The sequence below is a fragment of the Hippocampus comes genome, unplaced genomic scaffold (genome assembly GCF_001891065.2).
Source record: "Hippocampus comes isolate QL1 unplaced genomic scaffold, H_comes_QL1_v1.1 scaffold265, whole genome shotgun sequence".
In the NCBI taxonomy this organism is placed as follows: domain Eukaryota; kingdom Metazoa; phylum Chordata; class Actinopteri; order Syngnathiformes; family Syngnathidae; genus Hippocampus; species Hippocampus comes.
This window is the reverse complement of record NW_017808116.1, coordinates 460,207-469,603: the sequence shown is the minus strand read 5'-3', so window position 1 is coordinate 469,603 and position 9,397 is coordinate 460,207. Positions and strand designations below refer to the sequence as shown.

The 9,397-nt window shown below is 45.3% G+C and overlaps 1 long non-coding RNA gene across 3 annotated transcripts in view; it reads right to left on the bottom strand.

The window, feature by feature from the left end:
• LOC109508245 (uncharacterized) overlaps positions 1 to 9,397 on the bottom strand; it is a 35,313-nt gene that overhangs the window by 18,333 nt on the left and 7,583 nt on the right. For 2 of the 3 annotated variants that reach the window (XR_002166623.1, XR_002166622.1), the window contains 2 exons: positions 8,078 to 8,425; positions 3,400 to 3,514 (listed from right to left, as the gene is read on the bottom strand). This is a non-coding gene — a long non-coding RNA (uncharacterized LOC109508245). The remainder of the gene's footprint in view (positions 1 to 3,399; positions 3,515 to 8,077; positions 8,426 to 9,397) is intronic. The other variant, XR_002166624.1, reaches the window with a different exon arrangement.

Genomic DNA, 9,397 nt, shown 5'->3' with positions numbered 1-9,397 from the left:
AAGGCAAGGGGGCACTCTGGATGAATGGACAGACAGACGGATGGATGGACGAATGGATGGATGGAGGAGAGGATGTGGGGGAAAGTGGGGAGAAAATTGGTGCGGCCGAACTGAGGAATGGTGTAATGACGCAGGGATGCGATTGGGGTGTGCGTTTAAGGGGGTTCTGGGTTGGGGAAGGGGGTGGTGATAAGCACTGATACAAACAATAACAACAGACACATCAAAGCCCCCCATTTAGATTTGGGCTTGCAAGGGGTTAGCGCTCCAGACCAGGTTGGAACTTTTTTTTTTTTTTTTTTTACAACACTTTCAAATAAACAAGCCAGAGAGTCGGAATGTATGAGATAAAAACAAGGAGGAAAAAAAAAAGTTTATGGTCTGATGTTTGGGAGTTGCCTCACACGCTCCGACGAGCGTTAAAGACATGACACACTTTCACTCCTCGTAGCGGTGTTATTTATGAAGCCTTTAAATGACTGAAAATGCAGCGTCTAATGAGGCCATTTTCAAAAAAACAACAACCAAAACTGTCAATGAATATCATTCAACCAAAATATTGCAAGTGTAAGTCAGATTTCCATCACAAAAATAATTGATATTGAAATGAATTTAAATACAAAAAAAATCATTAAAACCAACTAATGTTCCATTAAAAAATTTAATGGAAATTCTTCAAGACAATCCAGCAAAAACAGTACAATGAAAGCAAAAAATCTATACCACACTTATTGAAATAATTAACATCCCTAAAATTAAATAACAGATAGACAAATAAATTGAGAATTAAAACTATTGCGACTTCCCAAAAATCACAAAAAATGCAGACATTAAAATTCTGAAAAAAATAACATCCTGTGCAAGTATCAATCTAATTATAATCATAAAAATGTAATCAAAGAATTCAACAGAAATTGCAACTTCATTTGATTCCACAAAAATCCAAATAAAAAGTAACCACACAAAAACATGCAAAATCAATCCAAGCACTAAAAATAAACGCTGCACTGTCTGAAGTCATGCTACAGCTACTGCGAAAACTTTGTGCCATCTGCCTGGCAGTAAAACTCACTTTTGTTATAACTGCACGTCCTCAAATAAACATTGAGGATTTTAGCGCGGGGCCGACAGTTTTACAAGCATCTGAAGTGATGCTAATGCTAACGCAACGCTAGCACTAGTAAAACGTGTTTGTTTTAAAACATGATGTAGCGGAATAAACATTTATCATCTTCGTGTGCGACAATGTTTTTACAAGCACAGTGCACTCGCTAACGGCACTGTTCAGATTTGTGTGCAGGCGTTTTAAGCAACAAATAAATAAATGAATTCAATTCATAACATTTTTTTTAAATCAAATGTATTTTTTGCAACCATGGCAACACCAAATCAAGCATTCTAGAAGCTGATATTCATGTTCGATCGATGGAGAGTGGGGAGTGCTAGCCTTTCGCACTATCACCGTTAGCATTGGTGCTAATGCTTAAACACAGCAACCAAAAGGACTCAAATTTGGTGATTCTGTGTTACCATAGTAACAACAGAGTGACGAGTCTCATGTTGATGCCCCCCACAGCCGTATGATAAGGGCGCACTTAGCCGAGGCTAACGTCGCTAACGAGCCCCGGCCTGCCCGCCCTGGGCAAAACAGATGCGGCAGCGTCATTGTCGCCAGACTCCACCTCACCCCCCCACCAAACCCCCAAAAATAAATAAATAAAAACCCCGAGTGATCAGTCAAGATGAGGATGGACGGCCCCTGAAACGTAATAAAAGCGTCCCTGTGATGCGGCGTAGTCGCATTATCTTCATTAGCCGGCACCGCCGTGATAACATTAAAGGAAAAGCTTCCTTTTGTGCCACGCGCGTCTGCTCTAAACCACGCTAACTGCTCCTGGCAAGAGACACAGCTGGACGGAAAAATCGAATTTCAGAAAGATAACAAATGAGAGACCTTCGCCAAGGCCTGAAACATTTGAAGCTAGTCGCTTGATAGCCACAAGTGGCTAAAAGAGCCCAAGTGTCTTCATCATTCCAGATAACAGATTCTACGTGAATCAAACGTTCAAAACCCGTCTGAACAGGCTCACTGTGATTTGGATTCTGATCGGATCTAAATTCAAATGAGTTTGAATTTGCGTTACATCCAACACATAAGCTTCCGGATGTGAGGTTGTTTTATTTTGTTGTTCATTTAACGTTTTGTTTTTTTTAACTTGGATCTATATATTCACTGACCAGTAAAAAATATTTTCAATTTTTGTATATTCAAATTTTTATTCAGTATAATTATTTTCCTTTGTGCTTTCCAACAAAGAGTATTATGGTACAAATGGATTTTTTTTTGGTTAATGTCCAGCAAGCAGGATTATTTTTTAATTACACCCCCCAAAAAACAAATGTTCACAGCCACCAAGGTGTGGCCACGTGATACGGGCACTTTGCTAATTGGAAGCGTCTGGCGTTGCGTGTTCGACCGTGGCCACGCTCGCTCCTGTCTACACGTACACGGGAGATTCCGACCCGGGGGCTCGCTACATCATGACGGTCACGCCGCCGCTCTTCCGCTGATCTATCGGCCACCTCGGACCATGTGAAAAGGGAGGGCCGAGAGCGCGCTAAAAACACCGACGCGAGACAAACTTGAGCTTCTCAAGGAGGATTTCTGAAAGGGTTTTAGCGCTGCTGATGTCATGTCTGACTGGGAGATAAAATGAAGACGTTGCGACATTGTGTTCGCGCTTGACATCTGGCGTGCATTTGCTTGGATTTACAGAAAGCAAAACAATCCTACTGGAAATAATGGCAATTAATTAGCATGCGCAACACTACATTTGTTCAACACATTTTTTTTTATCTCCAAGTGTCCGTCTCAAGCAAATGATTACAATACAATACATGCTGATTTATATCGCGCTTTCACAATCATGACCAGGGGGTGGAGCTCGGGCGTTTCGACCACTTGGTAAATTTATTGCAGAATATAGCTTACTTTTTCGATCATCCTACGGACTATTTTTCCTCCAATACTTTTTGCGGTGTTTCGGAGACTCCATGTTCACTCCCGTGCAGACTACAAATCCACCACTCGCTAATTTAACCGTATTGTGACATCACACTGCGGTAACCAGACGAAGCACATGTTCACACGAGTATCCGGATTAAGGGAGGGAGGGCGGGAATTAAGGCCTTGGCGGAGGTCCCGAACGCGAGAGGCGGCGGTACCAGCGGCAAATAGTGACGTGGCCCATAAATCCCTCGCCGAAAGAAGAAGAGAAGCTAGCGTCCAGATGTGAAGGGGCGCAAGTGAAGGCGGCGGGACAGATTTATGGTTCCCCCTTTCCTTAATGAGCTAACATCCTTTTTGCTCGTAAGACGTTTCAAGAAGAACAAACTCACCTCGCTGCTTCTTCCGCATGCTTAAAATAAGCTTATTTTGCCAGGCCGGGACTCCCCCAGGGAGGATGTCGGATTTTGACGATTTTTCTTCTTCTTGACGTCAGCCGAGCAACAGCTGCCGGGGGAAAAGAAAAAAAAAGGAGTGTGGAATACTTGAATGGCAACATAAACACGGCAAAGTGATATACAATAGCTAGCTCTTGAAAAATGATGAGGAAAGCACTTTTGGCGAGAAAGCGGTGGCGAAAATGCTTGAAAATACAAAGAGACTAGCTTAAACCCGAAAAAGAGCTACTTCCTGGTTTGGGGAAATGATTCTGTCAAACATCCAAAAAAATTCAACAATACAATACATCCTGATTTATATCGAGATTGATTTTTCAAAAAAGTGTTTCACTTTCTCACCATTCTGAAAGATCCTCGACTGCATCGCTTAGAATTGTTTTGATACGTCATTTGCCCTTTGGCATTCTTTACATGCTTATTTCATTTCATGGACTTTTGGAACTCTTTGTATTTAATGAGCCCGCGCCTTATCCAGCAGCTAGGGTTATCGCTTTTAAAGCCGTCGTTATTCCGCCAAAACCTCCTGAGGGGCGATCAGTATAAAAGCCCACGGCCTGCGCTTATTTTGGAGGGTCTGAAGATGTGGGCGGCCATTTATGAGCTGTTAACATGACTGAAAGAAGCTTTTTAAAGGCACAGGAGGTAACAGAGGATTTGTGTGGCAGGCCCTCACCTGGAACACAGGCCGCTTTTAAATGGCCGCCGGACCCACCCCGAAGAGCGGCGGACGACCAGCCGGCGGGGTCACCGACAACTCCCCCCCAGCTCATTAGAACCCGCCTCAGCACTTTTGGGATGGCAGCATTTTATGAATGGGCACCAGAAGAGGGTGGTGGGGCTTGGGGGGAGGTGTGTGTGTGTGGGTGGGGGGCAGCTAATTGACAAATCCATAAAGGATTACATTTACAGGTGTTACCCCGAGGCGAACTGGTACCAAGGGGGCGGGGTTAGGGGGAAAACAACACTTCCTATTCGTCCTTCTTTCATGTTCGGCATCAGAATTTTGGCTCGACACTTTAAAAACCTCAACGATTCAAGGAGACCCGGAATGTTGGCCCCAGTTCTACTCGTTTCTCGATGCCCCACCCTAAAGCTGACAAACCTGAACAGCACCAAATTTGCATCTCTCTGTTCGCATGTTGGAAACATGGCTCGGTCCCACCTCTCCCGGCCGGCCTCTCCACCTTTGGAACCCCGCAACTAGCGGACCGACGTTGAGGACCACAAAAGGCAGCGTATTTGCATGGTTGGTGCGCTGGACTCTTTAAAATGTTTCAAATTTCAAAAACCGCCCCTCTGAAGGTCGGCGGGTCATTGGCAGAATTCTCCCATTGACATGAACCCCCAAGAATGGGATTGCTTCATGAATGGGCACCTGTAGGAGGAGTCGTGGATTGTGGGGGGTAGCCAGCAGCCCCAACCTCCGCCGCCCTTGCGGTGCCTGATAGCGACAGGAGTCAAAATTTAATTTCCGCGGTCGTAATTTAATCGCTAGGGTCAAGCCTGAACGTTGCGATCTACAAGCGCGGGCCGTCATTAATCGCAGGTAAGGCGGAGGGGAGGGGGCGCGGAGGTCTGCCCGATGACAAGTTTCCCCACCTTATCCCAGCTGCTCCGAGCTGCCAGCTGATTTAGGACGCCCCCCCCCCCACCATCCCGGTATGTAAACCATGTGCTGCAGGAATGTATAAGCAAGCCGTAAAAATCGGATTCGCCAGCAAAGACGGACAAGACGGATTATGCCGTAAAACAAAAACAAGGCGCTCGATGGGCCTGGGTTGTTTTGGGGGAGGGGGAGCTAGCTCACATGATGTGGAGGGTGAGGGGGGATGTGGGCGGGGTGCTTGTCTGTTGAAAAAAAAAAGTGGATTACTAGTTGGATAATGTACGACCCTCACGAGGGAGCTGAAGAACGTCGGCCGGCTCGCGTTCACGTTGCCTTACGCCATCGAGGGACGTTTCGCAAACCAGAATATTTGTATTTATTTATTGTTTAAAAAAAAAAAAAAAAAGATAAACTCGTATCGATGCTGAAATAAGTCTGCGTGCTTTTGACGTCTTGGCAAATGTGACTTGAAAGGCAACTTTTGTGTGGAGCAAAGGATGTGGTTTGTGCGCCGAAGGTCCATTTATCTTGTTTGTCTCCTCAAGCGAGACTTTGCGGCTCGCATGAAAGCAGACCATCACTCAAACGTCCACAAAAGCGCGCGCACACACACACACACACACACACACACACACACACACACACACACACACACACACACACACACACACACACACACACACACACAAAAACACAAATGGACGATTGTGGATGAAAGCAGACAGTTGGCTGCGATACCCGCGGGATGAAGCGGACGCAGGGAGCCAGCCCACACGCTCTTGCCGCTCAAATTTGGCCGATGGGTTTTTGATTTGAACAAAGCGAGAGCGCCAAACGTTGATGTATCAAACGAAGCCCCCGCGATGATGTCATACGGATGCTGCGTGTCATAATCGCACTGATAATCAGATCAAGACGGACAATGTTCTGCGTGAGCCCATAATCTCCTTTTAATCGTTTAAAGGCTCCCAAAATGTTCGTGTCATTGTTCGACGGCGCTCACCGCAATGGGAGAACAATTTAGGCAGAAGACGTTTTGGAAAAGGGGGAGCGATCTTTTGGAAGTTTTTCTGATGTTGGCAAGAAAACGAAGATACACCATCAGAGAATTTGTTTGGTCCAGCTCAACTGTCAAACATCCTTTTTGCTGAGTCATCCAATTCACTTACTTGACGCTTCCTTAGTACGGCTAAGATGGTTTTAGTAACACGTTTGCGTCGATGTTGAGAGCACAAAGTCTATTATTTAAAATATGTCCATGATTAATATTGACATGGTAGACGTGTCAACAAAATCGTACACAACACATTTTTATATATGTGTGTGTGTGTATATATATATATATATATATACATGTGTGTGTGTGTGTGTGTGTGTGTGTAAACTGGATATATATAAAAATGGAAAGATATTTGGATTGCATGCTTTCATAGAGCGACTGTTTTAACTGCTTGTCCATATCTTCCATATTCACGTCATTATGTGTGAAGTTTGCAGATGATGAACGACATTTTCCCCCCCCTCGCTCCTCCCCACTGACGTCGTTCACCTGCGCATCACGGCCGGAAGGAATGCGTCCAAGTCCTTTCACGGAATGCCAACCTCCGCTTATATTGGGAGCTGGCTTTTAATTCATCGGACTGAAGGCGACAGGAAGCGCGACGCCCTCATGTGCCAAAACGGCCAAATCACCGCTTGCCCCGCTGCATCGAGCCGACGCTAGGCAGCGTTGTGTGTTCAAATGACGGCTCAACAACGGGGGGAATAAAGCAGAATTGTGTGAAAATCGGATGCAGAAAAGTCGCTTGGATTCTTGACCATGCATCTAATGCACCACTGAGGTCATCATGTGTTACAGAAGGCCTGCCATAAAAATAAAAAAAGCCCAAGGGGCAAAAAGTGGAAGGGGGTGGGGGGGGGAGAGGAGGAGGAGGAAGAAAGGCGGCAACACAGGAGACGTCTGTTTTTCCTCAGTGGACAAACGGCCCAGCGGAGTCGACACGCAAAAGCCGGCGGAATGAAAAAATGGTGCGCAGGGTAGCGGCATCGCGCCTCCGATCGGCTCCCGGAAGCCTTCGCGCTTACACGCGCACACGCTTTTTTTTTTTCCCCGACTCCATCCCAAGAGGACAGACGGATTGAGGCGCTCTAAAAATAGTTGGGTCAAAAATAACCGAATTTGCGACAAAAATGGACGGATCCAATACTTTGAATGTTGTGGGTTGTTTTGCACCAAGCAACGCCAAATTAATAAATCAATAAATAAAATAACGCCCTCAAAATTGCATCATTTTGTACAAAACAACACCAAAAAGGGAAAATTGGCTCAATCTGACTCAAGTAGTCGGTCAACCCCTTTTGGACCCAAAATTGGGTTCTTCTGGACCCAAGTGTTTTTTACAGTGCGGTACTGCTGCCTGTTGATCACATTCAAATCTGATAGTATTGATCACTCTTGTAAGGTCGCCATTCACACCTCCCATAGAGTGTGTGGCACACTCGAACAGCAGTTGGGTTTAAAACAGGGCAAAAAGTTGGCTTGAATGAAGAATCCACAAAACAACCCAATTTTGTGGGACTTTTATTTGGACAGAATAACCCACAGTCTGGAGGTGTTTCATACAAAACAACCTCATCTTTTGGGATTTTGTTGTGGATTTCTCATTGAGTTTCGTCCATCCCTTAAGGACCCAAACTGGATTATTTTTAACCCCGCTGTTCTTAGAATGAAACTGCAAGGTCAAAAGTAAGCCAGCACTGGGTCCCCAAAGGGGCGGAGCCCACGCCGGGTTATTTATAACCAGCGCATTGGTTTGAGGATTTGACCCAGCATGTTGGATCAAGTCTTCGATCCAACAAAGGGGGTAAAATGGCCCATACTGGTGGGTTAAAAATGACCATGACGCTGTTTGAAAAAAAAAAAAAAAAAAAAAAATGCACATTTTACGAGTTTGACTTTTTCCCCTGTGAGCAGCAAGACGCTCGAACAACAATTTGCTCACACACCTGACGCAATTTCAGCCTTTTTCCGAGGGTACGGTCGCCACGTCCAGTTGCTGCTGATGCGCGCTTGGGCGGCGTTCTCCCACCCGCTTTCTTTTAGCGGGGCCGCTTCGCAAACACTCCAGAACAGTCGATCCGTTTCCCGGCCAGATGGGACAACGCACCCGAACGCGGAGTCATCCTCATGGATGGCGTTTGATGATGTCATCGCTGTCAGGCGGAGAGTGGGGGAGGCTTTTCGGGAGACGGCGGGGAGGGCTTGGGGTCCCAGGGAGTCCGCTGGCACCAGCGGGGCTTAGCCCAGATTGACCCCCGGTCTCTCATCTCTCCTTTCCCACATGAACGGGTGACCTGGGCAGCCACAAAGCACTCACGCTCAGATTTATGTGGACAGCGGCGGACTGGCCAAACGCCGGCGGGCCCCATCTCAGGTGTAATTTCAAGGAGTCACTCTTATCTTTACAAGTATTTTAACCTAAAAATCCACGCTAATTTATACACAACCTTATCAGCGCTACGTTGCTTCCCACGCTACGATTACATCTGCTCGGGAAAAGTGCATCGACTTTCACTCGCCAAGGCCTCCCCTCCCCCCACCCTACCCTTTTTTGGAGGGGGGGGGGGATAAACAAAGTAGCTCAGGAAGATAAAATGCTGTGATTTACTATGGCCGATGTTAATATGGAAAAACATGAGATGAAAAAGTTTTAGAAGGGAAAATTGGTCTGTTGTAGTTTGGAGAAAAACAAGACTCACAAAAATTTGGAGACGCGCGCTTGAATTCAACAGCAAGTACACATTTATAATGTATACTTTTCACTCAAATAACGACTTACTTGATTTTGTTGCAATTAGTAGACAAGCAAAAAAAATAAATAAATGGTGGATTTCGGAGAAAACCACCAAAACACAGCGACACTCAAAAATTTGTCAGCTTTTTAAAATGTTCATCTAAAACAAAGTTTTCTTTAAACTTCAATACACCGCCCCCCCCCCAAAAAAATAGGTACGTTTTTAAGAATAATTAAAATAATGAAAACTAAAATAATTGTTGTTTACAGGTAGCGGGTGGGGGGGGTGAGGAGATGACATTTTCACTCGACACCACCAAGTTTGACTTGCATATCATCACTTTTTGCGTTGCTTAGTTTGATTCGAAAAAATCCATTTTGGCCCAACCCCCAAAACTCAATCTATTTGGAGATAGGGGATTTTCAGAGGACAGTGACTCCTCTCATTATGCGAAATCACAAGGACACTTTTGGATGGGCTTCCTTTTTCACATCTTTCCGCAAGTTAAAAACAGCAAAGGTGCGAAAATCA